Consider the following 22,264-nt stretch of genomic DNA (forward strand, 5'->3'; position numbering starts at 1 on the left):
TGGAATGCATCTCCTTCCATTTCCCCATGGCTGCTCCTTTCCATCTTTCACATCTCAGCTCATATGTCAGCTCCTCCAAGAAGAGATAACCACCCTCTGTTACCACCACTCCCCACCACCCATGCACTCTGGAGCACATCGTCTCTCTTTTATTTTCTTTATGGAACTTACCACCGTCTTGATTATCTCTGCATTTGTACTCACTTGTTCCCTTGTGTGTTATCTCTGTCTCCTCCCCACTCTCATCTCCACAAGATCAAGAGCTTCATATGTCTTATTCATCTCTTTCATACCAATTCAGTACGTGGAACATGATGGGGGCTCAAAAAAAAATAGTATGTCCATCAGCACAATCATGAGGTGATCATTAAAACCCCTCCAGGATGGCACTTAATAGTCCTTGACATCTGCACCCAGAAAGTAAGGGTGGCATAGGGTGCAGGAAGAGCGGGGTTCATCCAGGAGAACTCGTGGGAAAAGGACGATCAGAGCTGGGTTCTGGGAGACAGAGGAACGCCAGCCTAGAGAAGGGGAAAACCTGTCCTGAGAAGGCAGGCAGGCAGGCGCCACAGTGGTGGAAAGCTTCGAGTCCCTGCAACTGCTACACCTTCAGGCTCCCAGCCAAGACCATTTGGTGAACTATATTAATAATCACAATACAAGAATCCCTTGTGGACTGGAACAATTTCCCTTCCAAGGCAGTGACATGCCTATCACTTCACTTTATTCTTCTGCCATCCCCTTGATACAAAGGAGGAGAAAATATCTTCTGCTATTTATATGTATAAAAATAACAATTGTTCATTTGTATAGTACTTTCCCATTTCCCGAACACATTTTCTAATACAGGAATGATAGTATTTATTCCCATGTTGCAGATGAGGAGACTCAGAGAGGTGAAATGACTTGTCCAAGGTCAGTCATAGAGTATGTAGCCTGGAAAACTCAAGCCCCAGACTCCAAATTTTTCAACAACCTAGTGGTGTTTTTTCCACATGAGGAAACTAACAGAGAGAGAGAAAGTACATGGCTAGCTTATGAGAGCTCCCCACCCACACATCCAGGGGGCTAAATTATTTGTAGGGTCAGGATGAGGCACGCGGACAGTGGGAAGGGAAGAGTCTCCCTTCCCGACCTGAGCATGGAGATGGAGATCACCCTGAGTGAAAATGTTCATTTTTACAGTTCAGGGAGAGAGGGGCAGAGACTTCTTGTATTACAGAATTCTAGAATTCTCAGCTGAAAATGCTGTTGGAGATGTCTATGATCTCATTATACCCAGGTCCCAGTGCCCTCTTCTAAGCTCTTTATCATCATAATTTCTGATGTAAAGAGCATGATGCCATGCACAAAATGGGCCCTCAGTGACTATCCGATGCAGGGCCAGGCACTGAATGCAGGTGAGTGAGGAGGATCAGGTGCAATAAGTCAATAGCCATTGGCACTCAGCCCGTGTGGGGGATACAATAGGGAGTGGTGGGGACCGTGGCAAGTTACGAGAGTGTAAACCCTGTGTGAGGGGAGAAAGATTGCAGCCAATTGTTGCCATGTGGACATGCAGGCCCAGAGTTACCAATTCTTACAGTTTTGAAAGAAAGTCAGAAGTATGGATCTCTATCAGAAATTCTAAAATATTAAATGTGGGCACTTAAATTTAAAGCACTGTATAGGCCAAACAAAATATGTCTAAGAGCAAGTTTAACAGCTTTGTTGAGGTATAGTTGATATACAGATAACTGTACATATTTAATGTGTACAATTTGGTGAAGTTGGACATACACAAACAGCCATGATACCATCACCACTATCAAGGTAATAGGCATATCCAACACTTCCCAAAGTTTCTCATATTCCTTTGAGTTTCCTTTTGAGTGTGTGTGGTAAAAACACTTAACATGAGATCTTAAGGAATTCTGAAGTACACAATACCAGATTCTTAATTATAAGCACTATGTTGTACAGCAGATCTCTAGAACTTATTCACCCCACAGAACCGAAACTCTATACGCATGGAATAACAATTCCCCATTTGCCTCTTCCCCTAGCCCCTGGCAATTTGCTCCAAGCCCTGGGTGCTGTTGGTTCAGCCAACTGTTTTCTCTGATGCTATTAGTTTGACAATTTCTGATATGTCCTATACGTGGAATCAATTTCTGATACATCATATACGTGGAATGAATTTCTGATACGTCAGATACATGTGACTGGCTTATTTCACTTAGCGTAATGTCCTCCAGGTTCATTGTGTTGTTGCAAATAACAGGATTTCCCTCTTTTTCAAGGCTAAATAATATTCCACTGTATGTATTTACTATGTTTTCTTTATACATTCATCTAACAGAAAGTTTCTATCCATTGTTCATTGGTTTGACACTTGTAGTTAAATGAATAAATTAACCCTGTTCAAACCCTGCATTGTGAAGACTGGGTAACCGAAGAGTTAAGCCATGTTCCTAAGGTTACAAGCAATGAGGGGCAAAGCTTAAACTCCAAGTTTCCAGATTTCCAATCCAGTCCTTGTTGATCCAGAGACAAGGTCAGTGAGGGGGACTGTGTATATGAGGACCCATTAGGTTTGGAGACACATCACCACCTAGTTTGCCGTCCTGAATCCACACATTCCATCCAGCCCAGACCCGGGCCAAGAAGCCAGGGCCCATTGTCCCATATGGGCTGAAAGGCCTCACCCACAGAAGAGGCACAGGCAACAACACCTTCTGACCTCCCTCCAACCAAAACCTTAGAAGAGCCCCTCACACCTTCCCCGTGCCCCATCCTCAGCCACTTAGCATGCAGCACCGTGGCACAAGCCAGCTGTCACTTAGGCACTTACGGGCAGAACCGTGGAAAAACCAAACCACTGTTATTACACTTAATAACCAGTTTCCACATCATCAACTCATTGGAGTCTGACAGGCGCTGTTAGGGTGTCAGCTCCCTCGGCCTAACAAGTCAGCACTAGCCGGGGGGGTGGGAGAGCACCAGGCAGGACTGGGCACCAGCCTCCTGTGAGTTATTCCATCCCCCTCCTGCCCCACACGGAGGACACACACCCAAGGGCAGCCAAGACACTGACCTGCCTCTGCCCCCACACACTCAGGAGCTTCACAGCTACACCAACAGCACCCAAGGTTTACAGCAGGATCAGAACCCCAGAGAAGGGGGCTCAGGGCCCTGACTGGTGTCCGAACAGGAGAAAACAGCCCGGCTTCTCAGAGTAGGGGCCAAGGGGTCTGAAGGAAGAGAATCCAGGACTGGGTCACCTGGTTGGATCCTAGCTCTACTGTGTGGCCTTGACTAAGATACTCCATCTTTCCAAGCCCCAGCTCCCCACCTGTAAAAGGTGGTACCTCAAAGGGTTCCTTGGAAGGCAAGCATAGAGCCAAGCATGGTGTCCACACCTGATAAATGGTGGGTATCACTGAGCTATTATGAAATGGAGGTGGGCAGAGGGTGGGGGTCCTAAGAGCAAGACACAGGACAAGCACAGGGACTATTAGAAAATAAGACCACTGAGAAATGCTTCTGGATCCAGCTAATATACTAGGGGAGGTTAGGTCTTTTAGAACTGTCAATAAAATAGCTAATAATAAAAAAGCCTAATATTATTTTCATTGTACCCCCTTTTAGAGATAACTCAGAGATGTTAAGTCACTTGCTCAAGGTAGCCCAGCAAGCAAGTGGTAGAACTTGGCTTGGAGGCCCCAGCAAGTGAGTCTGCAGCCTGAGATCTCTGCCGTCCTTGCCCCTTCTCCCTCTCCCCCACTCCCCTTCCAGCCCATTCGGGTATCACAAAAGAAGATCTGCTGGAGGAGAAGCAGGAGGGGCTGGCCCAAGATGAGGCAGGGTCTTTATCTCCCACTCCCAGATCGTTCCACACTGAAACAGCAAATGACACTAGGGGCTTAGGGAACAATTCAGCGGTAGGTGGGGGCCAGGGCCTGAGGCCTTTGGAATGCAGCGATCTGCCTGTTGCTCTAGGTAAGGCAACTCAAGTGCCGACTTCCAGGAGGCCCAGCCAAATTGGTGGTTCCCACTCAGAGCCTTGGAGGACAAAGGGCCAGCCCCATGACCAGACCCTGGCACATACACCTGCCTGGCGGAACCCTCCTGCTGCCCGCTGCAGCTCGGGCCTGAGGTAGTGCAGTGCTGCCATCTTTTGGCCGCACGCTGCACTGCATCCCCACCCGCCTGGTTGGGTGGACCTGGCTAGAGACAGAGCCCCAGGTGCTCCAGCTGCCCATTCTCCGATGCTACAGCGTCTCTGAGCGTAGAGAGGGTCTACCCAGCAAGCTCTGGCAGGGCGAACTCTCCATCAAATATGGCCCAAGACGTCAGAGCAGCCCTACAGCCACAGAGGTGCCTTCTGCCTTTGGAAAGAGACCGTGGACCATGGCCCCAAGGGGCCCAGGGCTGGCTGGGGTCCCCCACTCCATCCCGCGGTGTGTGCAAGAAGCCAAAGCAGAGGCAAAGGAGGTGGGTGAGTGGGAGAGAGCACACCTCCAGGGACCTCAGCAGACAGTTTGCTACCTGCTTCCGCATGAGCTTAGATTACCAAGATGCCAGGAGCAGTTATCTCTGAGAGGTGGGATTGTGGGTGATGGGAATGATTTTGTTAGGTTGACTGTTTCATTGTGATTATTCTATTATTTTTTCTTTATGCTTAATTGGAATTTCACATTTTTCTACAATGTCCAAGTCTCAAGAAATAATTTGTTTATAAACTTGTCTGAAAGTAAATTTGCTTTTAAGTAAACATGTAATTCTAGAGCAGAAAGGGACCCTTTCTTTCACAGTTGAGGAAAATAAGCTCAGAGATAGGTGACTTGCCCAAGGTCACACCACTAGTTTGTGGCCACGATGGTCTAGAACTTCCCTCTCAGGACAGGGTCTTTCTCCTTTGAGAGTGAGCTGGGCCTTTCCCTGACCCTCTAGCTAGGGTAAGATCCCCTATTTGTCACCCATGGTAGCTGTTTTTCTGTTTACTCCCTGTCTGTCCCATGCAAGCTTCATAGGGGCAGGAACTTTATCCATCTTGTTCACTAAGGTATTCCCTGTGTCCATTATAGTCCAGGGCATGTGGCAGACACTCCATAAATGCATGTTGAATGGATGCATGGAGTTAATCAGGGAAGGCTTCCAGGAAGAGGTGAGTTATACATCCATTTTTGAAAAGGCACTTGTAACAGATCAACAGAGAAGATGAGAAGCATTCCTAGGGGCTGGAGGATGGCCTAGACCTGGCACACAGTAAAGATATGTTCCCAAATATTTGTAGGGGAGGGGAGAATGGCAGAGTAGTACAGATTGTCCTTCTATGCCTGTAGGGACCTGAGCTAGGAACCCATCCCTGACCCTGATTCCTTACCTTGTCCTGAGAATTTGGGAAGAAGCCAAAAAGAATCTCTCTACAGGGCCAGGAAAGACACTAAGAGCTGAAGCCTCCATCAGCCTAACTGGATCTGACAAGGTCTGGCTGGGCCTGGTTGGACGTGACCATCCTGGGTGGACAGATGAGGCCTGACTGGGCTGGGTTTGAGCTGAGAACCCCCTTCTTACTCCCATATTTAGGAGACTCTAGTACTGTCATGTCAGCCTGACCTCCCAGGGCTCTAGAGACACAAAGCAGGGGGAGTGCGGAGGGCGGTGGGCAGAAACATTGAAGCCAAGGGGAAAATGTAAGGGGGTCCAAATTTATGCACAGTCTTGTTTCTAGGGTCTTTTATAAGATCACTATTACTTTAGGAACATAAAGATGCATTAAGATGTAATGATCATGTTAAAATATGGAAGCCATTTACTATGTTTAGGTACAGATATGAAAGATAAATGGAAAATTTCAGCAGTGGGGAATGAACATTTCTGAAAGGAAAAAAAATTATTCTCTTAATTTTTCTGGAAAAGTCCCTCAAAAGGTTCTTGGAAAAAAAAGGTTTATTTATCCCAGAATGGTGCATCATGTCTGACAAGGAGGCCAGAAGCCCTGTGCACCTCCCTCTGACTCCAGTCAGAAAGGAGACACGCAATTACTGAGCACCTGCTGTATGCCAGGCTCCAGGCTGGGCTCTTTGTGAGCACTGTCTGGTGTGACGGAAATAGGTCCACCTGTAGACTGCAAGCACAGGCAGCCCGCAGGAGCCTTTGGTGGGCCGACGGCATTCTCCCTGACACCTGTGGGTGTCTCAGCCTCAGCCTCTGCCTGTGCAGGCTTGCCTGGCCACACAGAAGGTGGGTGGGGTTCCAGTCTGCCTTTGGCCTGGCATATATTTGGAAAGTGGGGTACACATGCTTGTGTACCTCTCCCCTTCCCAAAGCACTTCATGACTGGCCCTAAATAGAACTCAGCCCCGCACTGGGCTTCAGACTTTCAATGTCCTCCTGCAAAACCATTTGGCACCAGCACCTAAAGAGACCGGGATGGGATGTTGACGTGGGCCCACCCAGGGAACTGGAGCTGGGATAATTCTTTATTGTGAGTGTGAAACAAGAATTCAGAGACGAAGAGGGCAAAGACAGAATGATAGCGAGCATGTCAGAGAGAGAGACTCAGAAACAGAGAGAGGTGGAAATTGAGAGAGAAAGAAAAAGAAAGAATGGGAAAAGAGACAAGAGGAGAAAAAGAGACAAGCAGAAAAACCGAGAGAAGATTACAAAGCAGGGAGGGGAGGAGAGAGGAACAAAAGATGGACCAGCAGTTACAGGACCAGGGAGAAAGGGGAAGGCAGAAGACAATCTTTCCCCGCTGCCCACCCCCAGGCGCCGCCCCCCCAACCCTCCCTGGAGGAACCGCTCAGAAATGGGAGGCGAGAAGAGGGAGCAGAGAGAGGCAAAGTCGCTAGGTAACCTTGGAGACGACAGCCAAGGAGATGGGCACAGGGAGGGGCATTGCAGGGGGTGGGGACACAGGCAGGAGAGCAGCAACAGGTCCCACCATCCAGGGAGGGGCGGGTGGGGACAGAGGCCAAGAAGAGTGACCCGGATGAGCTGGGGGAGGGAGAGGGACAAAAGATTCCAGGAACAAACCTAAAGAGGCCTGAGAAGTCAGAATAAAGAGGGATTTTGCTGAAAATCAATTTAGGGAAGAAAGAGCAGGGAGTTGGGAGCTATGATAAGAGAAAGGGGGGTGAAGCGGGGCGGGCAGCAGCAATGCAGCCAGGAGTAGCCAGCCCACATGACCGTGTTGAAGTGAGGGGGGCCGGGCCATTGGCTCTGGACAGCAGGGCACAGGCAGGAAAAAGTCACGGCAGACTGGTGCAGGAAGCCTGGGTTTCTGACCCTTTCCCTGAGACCTGCTAAGGGCAATGAATCTCAGCTGTCTGGCTGGGGAGACCATTCCAATCACTTGTGTCCCAAATCCTGAGTACTGCTATGTGCCAGGTGCTTTGCTGGGCACTCTGGGGGACACGGGGACCATTGACAAACATGTACCCTGAAGACACTCATGGGTTAGTGGGGGAAACAAGGTATGTACACAAACAACGAGAAGATGGTGACATGGAGGGACTCCCAGATCACTCAATGCCAGCCAGGGACCCATCAGAGGGAGCCTCTCCAACAGGCCATGCCTGAGCCAGGTCCTGAAGACAGGGCAGGGCTGAGACAAGGGGAAGTCTCATCAGGTAGAGGGCAGCAGGAGCCCACAGCAGGCAGGCTAGGGAAGCCCAGGGTGACCCTGGGTCTGCCAGGGACTAGTGTGTGGGTCAGGACAAGTCACCTGACTTTTCTGAACCTGCCTTTCCCCACCTTGCAGAATTTAAAGATTATGGATAATATCTGTATAGTGCCTGGCACATGGCAGGTACTCAATTAAGGGTAGCTATCATTGTTATAAAGAATAAATAGAAAACAGTGAGCTAGAATAAAAGGAAGTGGCTAGAAATGGACTGGAAGGGGGGTTTTAAGACACCCTCACCTCCCATGATCAGAAGCAGCTGTGAGTCATGGTCAGGAGGAACTATCCCCAAACAGCCTTTGGTGGAGCTCTGATTGGTGTCTGGGTAAGAGCTGGGTAGCTTACCATTACCAGCCAAAAAGAACAGTTGAGAGTATACTGGTTTTAAAATGTGTCCAAAATTTTCTTTAGTTTTCCTTCCAAAAAAAAAAAAAAAAAAAAAACAAACCCTAATTCCCCTCCACTTGAATGTGGCCAGACTTAGTGACTCACTTCTAGTAAAAAGAATGTGTTAGAAGTTACAGAGTGACTTCTGAAACTAGGCCATAAAAGACATTGCTCCTTTCTTCTTGGGTTCTGTCTCGCTCTCTCAGATCACTCATTCTAGGGAAAGCCATGCCCTGGAGACACTCAAGCAGTCTTATGGAGAGGTCCACAGGGCAAGGAACAGTGGCTTCCTGCCAATAGCCAGGAGGCCTTGTGAGCCATGCAAGTCAATCATCTTAGAAGTGGATCCCACAGGCACAGTCAAGCCTTCAGATGAGATGGGAGCCCCAGCCAACATCTTGACTGCAACTTCACAAAAGACTTCATGCAAAAAACATCTAGCTAAGCCACTCTCAAGTTCCTGATCCACAGAAACTGGATGAGATCATCCATGTTTATTGTTGTCTTAAACTGCTGAGTTCTGGGATCATTTGTTACAGTGGATAGCTAATCCGGGGGCCTGTGACTAGGTCTGGAGCCACAACCCCCAAAAGGGCATCAAACCCACAGCGGTGGCCCAGTCAGTGCCCACGGCAGTGAGTGGGGTGAGGAGATGAGACATAGGGACCCAGGCAGGGCATCAACAGGTCCTGCCATAGCTGGAGCTCCGAATGACACTCAGAGCAGGCCTGGCTGTGTAGGGCATGGGCAGGTTCTGGGTTGTTGAGTATTTCCAGGAAAGGCTGTGAGATGGAATCGGTCATCCTTGTTCCTGGCTCTACCCCCATAGATACAGCTATGTGGCTCACCTACGGCAGCAGGCAGGTCAGGGGAGAAGTAAGCACAAGGAGGCATTTACCTCACCTGGTCTCAAACTCCTGTCTTCCACTTATTATCTGGGTTATCCTACACAAGTGACCTTGACTCTCTTTGCCTCAGTTTCTCATCTGTGAAATGGTGATAAACCTACTTTGTGGGGTAATACTCACGGTGTGGCAGAGCCTCGTTACATGAAAATCAGATGATGAAATAAATATGCAGCATCACACAAAGTCGGAGCTCCTTAAGCTTTGGCACCACCCAGCCCTTGGAGCCAAGAGAACAGATTTAGCTGTGGGTCTGTTTTTCTTTGCCTTCTGACTCCCACGTGGCCCACATCCCTAAGGGCAGAATCAATTTGTACCAAAGCTTAAGAGGAAATATTTCTAAAAGCACACTGGTTATTTCTGATTCATATCAATCTTCCAACTTGTTTGCAGACTAAAACCTGGCCTTGACCTCATTCCATTCTCATGACAACCCTGGTTGCTCACTGAGGCATGTTTGCTTTGCTTACCTAAGCCTCAGTCTCCTCATCTGTGAAACAGGGCTAGCAACTGTACTGGATCCATTTGGTTGTTGGGTTGGGTTGGGTTAAATGAAGTCTCAGGGGAATGGGCCTAGTAGGCTCTCCTCAAATGCTTAGGATAACTATGGCAATGAAAATTTCACCAGGGCCTGCAACACTAAATATGCTCTTGCAGCACAAAATGTAAACGTAGGGATCCTGACTTCTTTTACAGAAGAAGTCTATGCCCTTTATGAGGGCTTCTCCTTGAATAATTAACTGTTGGAAACCCCAGGAAATTCTGACATGAGGCAAGAATTTTGTCTTCCTCTCTGATCACTTGCTGCATCATTCTGTCGTGTTCACCTCCGTACCCACTAGTACACCTCCCACATCAGTGCCCGCTGCATGTCGGGGAAGAACCTATGGGATGGATGGACAGACGGACAGATGGACAGGTTAGTAGATGGATAGATGGGTAGATAAGTGGGTGCCTGAGTGTGTGGATGGATGTGTGAGTACATAAGTGGATGTGGATAGATGGATGGGTGAACAGATGGGTGAGTAGGTGGATGGGTGGGTGAGTGAGTTGAGGAAGGAAGGAAGGAAGGAAGATTTCAGCTCTCCTTCACTCCAGGCCCCATGTCAGATCTCACCCTATTCCTTCCTTGGGGCTCAGTATATACAGAAAGAATTCCTCTCCTGCAGGGAGAGAGGAGAGAGAGAGGAACATCAACCATCCCACAATTAGTTTCCAATCTTAATTATACACATTTCTGATGCATTCATCAACTTCCCCTATTAAGGCTGCCATGGCACCATCTCTGCCCTAGGGTGTGCCGAGGGAGAATGGGCTGTTCTCCCCAGAAGAGAGGGAGAGAGGCATCCTAGCTAGGTCTAGAAGCCTGTGTTCTTCAGGGTTCAGGGGGTCCAGCAGCTAGGAGCAAAGACACAGCCAGCAAGGCAGGAGCCTTCTACCATGTCTTGACCCCTGTGAAGTCTTAGGATTCTCTAGGAGGAGGATAGAGAGGACCCTCCCTCCACCAACACCAACACCCCACACCAGAGATGCCCAGAGAAATGGCTGGCTAGTGGCTGGGAGATTATTTTGATGTCATGGAAAGAGTCCTGCACTTAAGTCAGAAGGCTTGGACTGAAGATTCAGCTCTGATGCCTATGGACCATGTGACCTTGGACAAACCAATGACCTCTTTGAACCTCATTTTGGTGAGGAGTTTAGATTAGATAATCTTGTAAGATCCCTACCATCTCTCAAGAGTCATTGGGTCCAGAAGATCAGCATTAAGGTCATTCAGGAACCCCTGATCTGGACACGGAGATCAAAGCAGGAGAGTTCTGCCTATTAGCTGGCCACCTGTTGGCCTAGATGAGTCAGGGAAGCCTCCCAGGTCCTCCCTCTCAAGACTGTGACTGTTGCCAGGAAGGACAACCTAGCAGAGCCTGGAGCCTTCACACCATGGGCTGGGGTTGGCAAGGAGGCTGTAGCAGTGCCAGAAACCTCTGAGCATGCCACACAACTTCCCCTCTGCAGAGGTAGCTGCCCTGTAGGGAGTCAGTACCTTTCTAGTCCCAAAGCTTCCAGGAGATGGAGAGCCAGAACCACTGCCTAGTGCCCAATGAGGGGCTCACGGCCACATCCACCCTGCACCAAGTCCTCAAGAGCCAAGTAGAAGCTCCAGCCACAGGCAGAACCAAGCTTCCTACCCTGTGCTCCAGCCTCCACCTTGAACTCTAAGACCCGGTCTCCCTGCTGTGAGTGCCACCTGGCCAGCCCAGGCTGCCCTGGCAAGGACACGGAACCAGGCCATGTCCCTAGTGTGGATGGTAATTCATGGTGCTTCAGCTCCACCAGGCCAGACTCCACCAATCAGGAGACATGTCTCTCTGGAACTCAGCCTCAACTGCTCCAAAGCTGAGCCTGGGAAGAGGGAAGGGTGACATGAATGGCCAGCCCTCACCTTCTGCCAAGCCCAGGGAAGAAGAGGGCTGGCATTACACAAGTACTTTCCTGGAGACAGTATCTGTTAGGAGCCTTTGCCTCCCTGTGGGTTCCAACCCACAGGGTTGCCCACCCTGTGGCCAAGAACATCCCTGGCCCCTGGCTCCAGCCACAGCTCCCAAAGTAAACTCATTCTGCAAGTAAAAGCAATGAGCCCAGGAAGAGGAGACAACTTTCCCACACAGCAGCAATAGAGAGAAGGGAGCTCTTCCTGGCTGTGCTGCCCTGTGGCTCCAAGGTAGAGGGATGGCAGTGCAGGCTCCAGGACCCAGCACCAGACTCCTCCTTGGGTTTGGTTGACTCCCATGGGAGGGTCTCTAGGAAGACAAGAAACAGAGGCCTGAGGTACACCTGGCTTGGAGACCAGCTTCACCTGTCCTCATGTCCCTGCCAGTAACCTGCTGCATGAGCTTCCCCCTAAGAGACCTAGCCCCAATGTGCCCACGGTTCCTCATCTGCCCAGCATCCTCCTTGGCTCAGGGCTTCTTGGGAGGTCCATATGAGCAAATGCCCTGCATCACCCGTAGGTGTCAGAGCTGCAAAGAGACCTGGACAACATCCATCCTAACCTCTGGCTTTTGCAGTTGTAGAAGAGGCTCAGATAAGTTAGGTGATTTTTCCAAGGTCACACAGTATGTCCTGCAAGAATGAATTAAAACACTCATCACTGTATAAATATAAGGAATAGAAACAATGTTTATATAACAGATATTTGAATCAGTGATTATCTGATAAAAGTTACAGACTCTCCCTCTGAGAAACACACATGCGTCAAAGTGCAGACTGCTCATGTGATATGAGGGAGTTGGTTCCTGAAGCCCATTCACGGATTAGCCTGTGGTCAAGGTTTCCAGCTCTGTCACTTGGACAACTTACCTAACTCTCTGTGCCTCATTTCTTCAACAACCAAAGGAAACAATAGTACATGCCTCAAGGTTGTTTGTAGGATTTAATGAGTTTGCAACGTACTTGGAACAATGCTTGGCACATAATAAATGCTGAATAAATGTTTGCTATTATTACTCCCTGAAGACAGTCTTGGCACCCCCAAGGAGCCCCAGATGCCAGAAAAGCCTTCTTACCAGGGGGCCTTTCAAATGTCCAGGGGTACCTGCTCATGTCTCCTCAAACTCCCAGCTTCACCTGGTCTGGGTGAGCAAACTGTGAGATGAGGATCCCACCTGCCCCTGCCTCCCACCACCATCAGGCAAATGACCCCGATTCAAGCCTTGGTCAACCTCCACCTGCCCACTGCCCACCTGGACAGCCACTGGCTGCAGTTCCAGGAAGCTGCCTCTTCCCCTCACCCTCCCCACGGCCCAGGAATCAATGCAATCCCCTAAAAGCTCATAACTTGGAGGTAATTATAAGAAGCATCAATTACCCAGCAATGTGGATTTCGTGAATTCAATTAATTTGCATGGCAATCGATACGGGCGGGTTCACTGGGGTCCCCAGGGGAAGTTAGGACATTGTTCTGCACGCTATTGATTTTACAATGTAAAACAAAACCTCTCTCCTCGAATTCATAGATGCCCATTCAGCCATATTAACTTTCAGATCATTTATTTTTGTATGTCTTTCAACTCTGTTTGTTGCTATCACACAGATGCAGAGTATTACATTGTAGGGAATAATTGAATCAATACAGTCATGCTACACCAGACTTCCCCAACTCAAGGAAGAAGAGCAGTTTGCCGACCAGCTCTTCTGCACTCTGCCTTCCCCAGCCAGCTGTCCACCCCCGCGCCCACCCCAAACTCTCCCTCTCCCAAGCAGGCCACTCCCCTAACCCTAAGTTTCTCACGCTTTCCAATGTATCTACATTCAGGACAGACTTAAAGTGCAGCTGAGGGAATATGGTTAGACAATAGGAAGAATTTTTTCTGTCGGTGAATGGAAGCTCAAGGAAAGTTGGAAGGAATTGAGGGCTTCCCTTTTTGGAAGGGTCTTTGGAACCAAGAAGATTGCAGACTGATGGGGGCCTAAGTCAGCGGCCTCTCAGGAATCCTGGACAGGGGAAGAATGCTTCTTTTCCTCCCCTAGAAGCAATGAGATTGAGGAGACAGCATTTTCTGAACATTAACCCATCCCATCTCTTGAAGAAGGCCAAGTTTAATAAGAGGAGTGATTATGAAAAAAGTCAGGGGCCTACCAGCCTTAGCCTCCCATGCCTCCAGCTCAGGTGTGCCCAGCTCTGCTGTGTTCTTGAATCATGCCCCCTCTACACCCAGCCAGCCAGCTCCCCGGGTCCTCTTTGAGGCCAGCATATGCTCTGAGAGCAGCATCTGAGACTCCTGCACATCCTACATATACACACACACTCTCTCATACACACACACACACACACACACACTCATACTCAGCAAAACAAGGCTGGGGCCCACCAACCCAGCCACACTCCCAGGAGAGCAGGGACCACCTTCCTGCCCCCACAAAGCCCCTACTCAGCACACCACCCTCCACTCCCCATGTCTAGAGGAGTGAAGCCTCTTTTTTTAAATTTGCCTCTGCCCCCCGCCCGTCAGGATATTAGACAGCTAAACAGCCCAGCGCCTGTTTCCTTCAGATAACCAGCTCCTGACGAGCCCCCTAATTGTCCCCAGAATCTCAGCGCCAGTGTATAGAGTAGGTCATTTAACCAACAGTACACACAACTAAATAAAAATCCATTTTCCAAGAGAAAATTCTATTCTTATCAGAGTTTTGCAAGAGGGTTGCAAGCGGCCCATGTTAATTGAAGCTTTGATGTTTGTAAGAGGAGGCCTCTAATCAACGCCACAAAGAGGCTGATTCACTGCAGTGTGCCCCTTGGCCGAGGAGCAGAGTCTGGGGAGCTGGTGATGGGGGGCATGGGGTGCAGAGGACCGGGCAAGGACAGAAGATCCAGGCTAGCCACCGGACACCACAGGGTACCAGCCACTGCCTCAGGCCCAGAGGCACAAAGATGTCAGGGAGGCAGGTGGCTGCGTCAGGAAAGTCAGCAAGGCTGGAGGGGAGCAGGACCCAGTGTCAGACAAGCCTGGGGTCAGGATCTACCTGGTGATTTGCTCAGTGTGTGGCCTTGGGCAAGTCACTTGACATTGCTGAGCCTCAGTTTCTCCTCCGGATGACCGTAATCCTCTTTACCTATCCTCAAAAGCCATTTGATGATGATCAAATAAAAATAAAAGCACAGAAAGTGAGTTTCATTTCTGAGTATGTCCTATGAACTAGGCTACCTGCTAACCACTTTACAAGTGGCTTAGTGTAGTGCATCTGATGTGCTTCCTGCCTTCTGCTGACTGCTTTGTAATTGTCCTCATCTCATTCATCTTCAAGGTGGGGAATCTTGGCCCATTTTGCATATAGGGAAACTGAGGCTCAAAGTGCCTAAGTGTCTGGCTCAAAACTTCACAGTAGGCCGGGCACGGTGGCTCAAGCCTGTAATCCCAGCACTTTGGGAGGCTGAGGCGGGTGGATCACAAGGTCAGGAGATCGAGACCATCCTGGCTAACACGATGAAACCCCGTCTCTACTAAAAATACAAAAAATTAGCCAGGCGTGGTGGTGGGCGCCTGTAATCCCAGCTACTTGGGAGGCTGAGGCAGGAGAATGGCATGAACCCGGGAGGCAGAGCTTGCAGTGAGCCGAGATCGCACCACTGCACTCCAGCCTAGGCGACAGAGCAAGACTCCTTCTCAAAAAAAAAAAAAAAAAAAACCAAAAAAAAAAGTCACAGTAGAAAGTGGCAGAGCTGGGATTCAAACCCTGCTCTCTTCAACTCCAGAATCCAAACAGTTTTCTCTTACTTGAGCTGCTTCTCCTAAAACAAGGTAGGAGGGCCCATCCAGACCCCTCATGCCTATCTCCCCACTTCCCGTCCCTTTATCTTCACACACACACACATCATTTCCTTTGCTCCTCACAGCAACCACCAAAGCAGGCAGGTAGGCACCCCAAAACAAGAAAAGGGGTCTTGGGGGAGTTTGTGTGGGTTAATGAGCTATTCTTCATAAAGTCAACTCTGCCAGGACCATAACAAACTCTCAAGAACTGGCAGCCCCAGCACTGTGATAATGGTGGTGGTGGTGATGGTTTTCATACCCAGCACACAAGAACTGCTCAAAAGAGACAATTAACAATAGCCATAAATAGCCATAAAATCATTAGCATCCCTGTTTTCTAGTTGCATATACTGGAGCTCAGAGGATTTCAGTGAGATCCCCCGGCCACAGCCAGTGAGCAGCGATGTCAAGATGTCTTGAATCCTGGGCCTCAGCTGCAAAGCCATAACCAGTCCTCTGTGTTCCCATGGGCCAGTGCTTTACGAAGGTCCTTGCGGGTTAGGAGGAAGGGGAAATCTAAACACAGGCCTGCCCAGCACCTGGGGAGTGAATCCCGGTCCTGAGCACCAGGCATGGGAAGGAAGTGTCTTCAGAAGAGAAAGGAGAAGGAGTGGGCGAATTTGCCAGGCCAGATTAGGTTAGAAAGAGTTTACATTCCATATTCAACATGTATTTACCTGTGAGCTGCCAGTTCTGTGCCAGGGCTTGCAGGCTCAGAGATACAAGAACACACGGATGAGAGGCTTTCATTTCCGTGGAAGCTGTCTAAAGCCAGGGGAGCTTTGGCAGAGGTCTGCTTGGGCCCTCCAGGAAGAGAAGGTAGGTTTCAGCTGCCATTTCCAGGATGCGTGGGGGTGTCTGGGCAGGGAATTGAGGAGTGAGAGGGTCTCCAGGATCTTTCACACCCATGGCCACATTTGGCGACTTTACCAGCTGAGATCAACCAACAACAAGGAAACCGAGTGACTTGTTCAAGATCCCAGGATCTGCAGGGAGCTGAAGTGGCATCCAAACCCAGGTCTTTGACTACAGTGTCTTTCCCACTATGCCAAGCCAGTAGGGGATGGATGCAAAATGTAAAGTGGCTAGCTCAAAATTAGGCGTTAAAAGCAGGTGTCAGGAAATGGGCACTAGGCAGAGCCCGCAGGGCTGGCCTTCCCCACAGGCACCAGGGCCCAAGATCTCCAACAGGCAGTCCCTGTGCCCAGCAGTGTATGCAGACCATCTGCAACACTTGGACCCAAAGGGAGTGGGGCTTGGGGAAGGGAGGGAGAAATTTCTCTTTTTCTTTGTTTTTTTTTCCGAGATGGAGTCTCACTCTGTTGCCCAGGCTGGAGTGCAGTGGTGCCATCTCAGCTCACTACAACCTCTGCCTTCTGGGTTCAAGCAATTCTCCTGGCTCAGCCTCCCGAGTAGCTGGGATTACAGATGTGTGCCACCATGCCTGGGCTAGTTTTTTGTATTTTTAGTAGAGATGGGGTTTCATCATATTGGCCAGGCTGGTCTCCTGACCTCAAGTGGTCCACCTGCCTCGGCCTCCCAAAGTGCTGGGATTATAGGCATCAGCCACCATGCCCAGCCGAGCGGAGCAATTTCTACCCAGGATACCAGCCTCTAGCTTCTGCCTGCTCAAGAGCTGTGGGGCCCGAGAAGAGATGATGGAGAGGTTCAGGGGACCAGTTACTGAGTCAAGGCCAAAGTGAATGGGATATATTAGGACCAGCAAGCCTCCTACTCCTTAACCATCTCCACTGATTCCATTTGCTATAACAGCAGCAGAGCTTTTTGCTATGAGCTGGCACACCATGAGTTAAAGTTTAACAAGCATCCAGGAAAAATGCTTTATAAAAACAAGAGGTCACAACCTGAGTCTCCTGATCATGAAATCAGGTCCCGTGGAAGCCTGGGTTACTGAAAGCCTCCTAACTGGTCTTCTAACCCTGAACCTCTGTCCTACCCACTCTGTTCTCCACTCTGAACCTAGCCAGAGAGATGACTCTATGGCAAAATCTGACCATGTCACTCCCCACTTAAAACCCACCAGTGCTTCCTCACTGCCCTGGGGACAAAATCCAAAGACTGTGCTGACACATAAGACCTTTCTCTTTTCCTCCTGCACGTCCTTCCAGGAGTCTTGCAAGCCCCTCCTCATATGCATGCTCCCACAGACAGTGCCCAGCATGCCCAGCCCCATACAGCTTAGGCTGTCCCTCATCCTATAACATCCCACCACCACCACTACATCCATCCTATGTGTGATGGGTTGCATTAATGGCCACCATTCCGAAGAGCTGGGTATGTGTGTGTTATCCCACTAAAGAGGTGGAATATATGGAATATGTTTCCCTGCCTCTTAACCTTGGGTGCAGACATATGACTTGCTTTGGCCAGTGGAATGTTAGAAGAAGTGTGACTGGGCTTTCTCTCTTCTCCTTTTTCTGTCACCATTAGAGAATCATGCCAGGCTACGCTGGTGGTCCCAGAGGAGGATAAGAGGCTCATGGAGCAGAGTTGCCTGATCAGGCCCAGCCAAAATCAGCAGACCCTCAACCAACACATAGACACATGAACCAGATAAATGGTATTGTTATTTGCCACTGAGAGATGGTAGGTGTTTGTTACACAGCATATTGTAGCAGTAGCTAACTGATACATCATTTTAACTTGAGTAAATTCTGTCCACTCATTGGATCTCAGCTGAGGTAGATGTCATGTCTTCTTAGAAATCTAACCTGAGCTCCTCGCCTCTTCCACAGGTCAGCATTGGGGGCTCCCATGGCACCTAGCATTAACCCTTACTGCAGCACACAGCACGTACTGGGTTAAAATTGCTATTTCACTTTCCTGTCTCCCTCACCGATTCTGAGCTTCTTGAGGTCAAGGGTTGCATGTTATTCACAATTTCTGACATAGAGAGGAATTCAATGACTATTTAATGAAGGACTGAATGTGGAAGTGGCCTTTTCTAAGGGGTAGAAGCAAAAAGGACCTCTCACTTTGCCACCTCAGCCCACCACCATCATGAAAAATGCCCAAAGTGGGACGAAAACTCACGTGAGTTCTCTGCACTTCCTGCCAGCCTCTGGCACACACACTCACACACTTGAATCCCAAAGTTAGCCAGGCTGCACTTCCCTGCTGCCCGCTTGCTTGGTGATGAAGCACTTTTTGAGCCACTTTGCTCCATCTTTCTACAATATCCTCCAGCAAATCAAGCATCCCCTTCTTGGGATGTTTTCAATCTGTTTTATGTTGATTTTAATTAAAGAATTCGAAACTGAACAAACAGTTCCTAGCAGGTGGCCATACAAGTGTGAAATAAGCAAACTGTTTTATCTGCCACAAACTCTGCTAGTAAATTTCTTCAAATTAATCCCAGCCTCCGGGAGTCTGCTGATTCCAAGGAGAAAGCTAAGCAATCCTAGCCTCCAAATATTTGCTTTTGTTATAGCTCCTGGAGCCAATGACTGGTGGTGTCTGTCTTTCTCCACACTCATCCACCTTGTCTCCCAGTCCCATCTCTGGCACTCTGTTGGCCCAATCCATCTGCCCAGAGCAAGGCTCATGTGGCCACATCAGTGGGCTCCACAGCCAGAACTCCAGTAGGGTGGCCAGATGCCCAGGGAGACTTCCCAGCCCACCTTCTTCTGAGCACCATCTTCCCCATCTTTACTTTCCACTTCCTCTGCCAGCCCCCCAGCTGAGCCTTGTCCTCCCACCAATGCTTGCCCACCCCAGGGAGGCACAGACATGAGGGCCCAGAACAAGGCTTGCTTCCCTTCCCCTGGTACCACTCAGGAATGAGAGGCGCCCTTGGAAAAATGACACCACCCAGTCCTGGCCAAGGGTATGAGGAAATGGGCCACCTCCTTCACCACTGATGGGAGCTTAAATTAGCACAGCCTTTGCAGAGATCGGTTTGTCTACGCACATCAACTGTGTTAGCATCTTTCTTACTTTTGGATCCAAAAATTCCACATATAGGACTTTAGCCCCTTGCAAAAAAAAAAAAAATCAATGTGCAATAGCAAACATTTACCTTGGAACTCTTTATAACAGCAAAAACAGGGAAACATTTATTGTTCAACAACAAGGATTAAATGATATAGCCATATAAAACATTATACAATAGTATTTAATAATGTGGAAAATAATTTTATGATCTTAGTGGAAAAAGCAGGTTATAATGCAATATATACAGCATGAGTTTATTTTTCTTTTATATTTTATGTATGTACACAGAATATATCATATTCTACATGTAGTATTATATATTATTTATGTAGTATACTACTAATATTACATACTATTAATATGTATATATGTAGTATATATTTATGTAGTATACTATATGTATCTACAGAATATTGTCATTTTATAGATAGTATATTCTATATTTATAATGCATATGGAATATGCAGAATATATTGTATAGTCTACATATAGTATAAATATTGCATATACATTACTCTAGATATGTAATGTGTTATGTGCATTCACACATAAGAAAAAAAGACTAGAAGGATATAAACTAAAATGTTAACAATGGTGGTCTCTCTAGGCATTGGGAATATAACTGATATCTTTCTCTTTTTTTTGGGAGATGGAGTCTCGCTCTGTCGCCTGGCTGGAGTTCAGTGGTGTGATCTCGGCTCGCTGCAACCTCTGCCTCCCAGGTTCAAGCAATTCTCCTGCCTCAGCCTCCTGAGTAGCTGGGAATTACAGATGCCCACCACCACACCCGGCTAATTTTTTTTTTATTATTTTTAGTAGAGACGGGGTTTCATTATGTTGGCCAGGCTGGTCTCGAACTCCTGACCTCGTGATCTGCCCACCTCTGCCTTCTAAAGTGCTGGGATTACAGGTGTGAGCCACCGTGCCTGGCTTTTCTTTTTCTTTTTAAAAAATCATTATTTTGTTAGTTTTCTGATTTTGAAAACTCTGGCTACAGAGGCAGAAGACCTGGGTTGTGCCCTAGCAGTGACACTGATACAATGTCATCTCCTGGCCTAACTCCAAAGCCAGATCTGGAGTCATTAATATCACTTGTGTCAACTTCCTGATCTACATACAACATGTAAGAGAAATCAGGTCACCTGTAAGGTTGCACCCAGCTTCCATTTTATAGTTCTACAGTGTGTCCTGAACCACAGTTGAGACAGAAACGCAGACAGGGACAAAGAAGGTACAAACTCAGCAGAACTTCATCCAGTGTAACCTGTTCCCTCGTTCAACCAGCCTCAGAGCCGTAAATATCACTAAATAGGCATTCACTATGCGCCAGGCACTATTACATTACACATTAAATGCAAAGGGATTGCACAGAGTAATAACCTGCATTTCTGCCCCACTGTAATTGCAGGATCATCCCTAGAAGATGGTGGTATTTCTGGCCATACTCAGGAAAGGTACCACAGATGCTCAAGTACAAGTGCAGGTCTAGGCATCAGCTACCACCCCATCTGCTGGTGGTGCTAATACTTCTCTGGGATACCTCCCCTCCAGTCTCTTCCACCCCTACAGGGTCAGCACTGCTCTTAAGCCTTGAAGTGTCACATCTGCATGGCAGCTGCCAGCAAAAGGGAGAAAAATCTCTGTATCCCTTCAGGTGACACTAGCTGCTGCATGGATAAACACCTAAATCTCACTTGGCTGAACATAATAAAAGTTTATCTGGTGCTCACAGCACTGCCCATTGGGGAGTCAGCTCCACACAGTCATTCATAAACCCAGTCTCCTTCTATCTTGTGGCTCCACCCTTCTCCAAGACCCCAGAATCCTCTCTGTTCTGCTGGCAAATGGAGGAAGAGCTAGAATTGCACAAGGGAGGTTCCTTATACAAGGCCGTATTTGAAAGGGTACACAGCATCTCCTCACATCCCATTGGCCAGGACTCAGTCACATGGCCACATCTAACTGCAAGGAAGGCTGGGAAGTGTATTCCAGCGTGTGCAGCCAGGGAAGAGAGGAGGCCATGTTGCTCTGGGCAACAACATCAGGTTCTGTCCCCTCTTCTCTCCCCACTTACTGGGTGACCCTCTTGGAGGCCTCTCAGTTGTGCAACCTCACACCCCAATGCCATACAGAGTTTCCTATGAAGTGGCTCTTTCTCACCACCCTTTTTATTTTTCCCTGGAGCCCAGAGACACATCCCGGTTGTAGGCATGGGGGTGAGGGGTTTTATCAGCCAAGGACATAACAGCACACTGGAACACAGTGGCTTCTAAAACCACCTGCAGAAAAGAACCAAATACAATATCCCCATCAGTCTCCCACAGCCCGAACACTTCAAAATTCTAGAGGTCACCAAGGACCACAGGTCGCCAGAAACAATGACTTCATTTGGGTCATTCTCATTTAGTCTTCCTGAGGTGTTGGACGGCAGTGACACCTTCTCAAGGTCGCTCTCCGCGCCACATGACCTGGCGCTCCGCAGGCTTCCCTCCTGTTTCCGACTTTACCTCCTCCGCCCCGTGTGAGGGCTGCTTTCCTTACTCCTAATGAAGCTGTTTCCCAGGCAGCCACTTCCACCCTCTGCTTCTTTCTTCTCATCTCCACCCTCTGCCTCCCTGGGACTCTCACCTGCACCCTACCTCAGATGCCCCTTTCACCACAGCCGCAGACCTCTCCCTTAGGTCTGGACATTGCCAGCTGCCTACTGGTCACAGCATCTGCATGTTTCCATTTATCTTGTCCAAAGCTGGGCTCACCGTCATCTTCCTGGAATCTCTCATCCTCCCTCTTAGTGAATAAGTCCACCCTCCACCTCGTCACCCAGGGACAGTCCTAGAAGGCCCCTAGAGTCCAGCTCTGTCTGGCCTGACAGCACGGTGGCAACAAGCCATGCCACATCCAGCTCCCAGCTTTGTCTGGGCACTATTCCTTCAGTAGCTCGACCTCCACCCTGTCCCCCACCGTCTCTTACCCAGACCACCCAAGAGACATTTCTCCTGGTCTCCTTTCCTCCAATTATACCCCTCTATAGTCTCCCC

The 22,264-nt window shown here is 48.8% G+C and overlaps 1 long non-coding RNA gene across 1 annotated transcript; it reads left to right on the forward strand.

Moving 5' to 3' along the window:
• Positions 1 to 1,291: 1,291 nt before the first annotated feature.
• On the forward strand, positions 1,292 to 20,957 carry LOC112135540 (uncharacterized). The gene is made up of 3 exons (XR_008511406.1): positions 1,292 to 1,400; positions 17,724 to 17,879; positions 20,635 to 20,957. It is a non-coding gene; the product is annotated as an uncharacterized LOC112135540 (long non-coding RNA).
• The last annotated feature ends 1,307 nt before the right edge of the window (positions 20,958 to 22,264 follow it).

This window comes from Pongo abelii, chromosome 9 (assembly GCF_028885655.2).
Source record: "Pongo abelii isolate AG06213 chromosome 9, NHGRI_mPonAbe1-v2.0_pri, whole genome shotgun sequence".
NCBI classification, from domain to species: Eukaryota; Metazoa; Chordata; class Mammalia; order Primates; family Hominidae; genus Pongo; species Pongo abelii.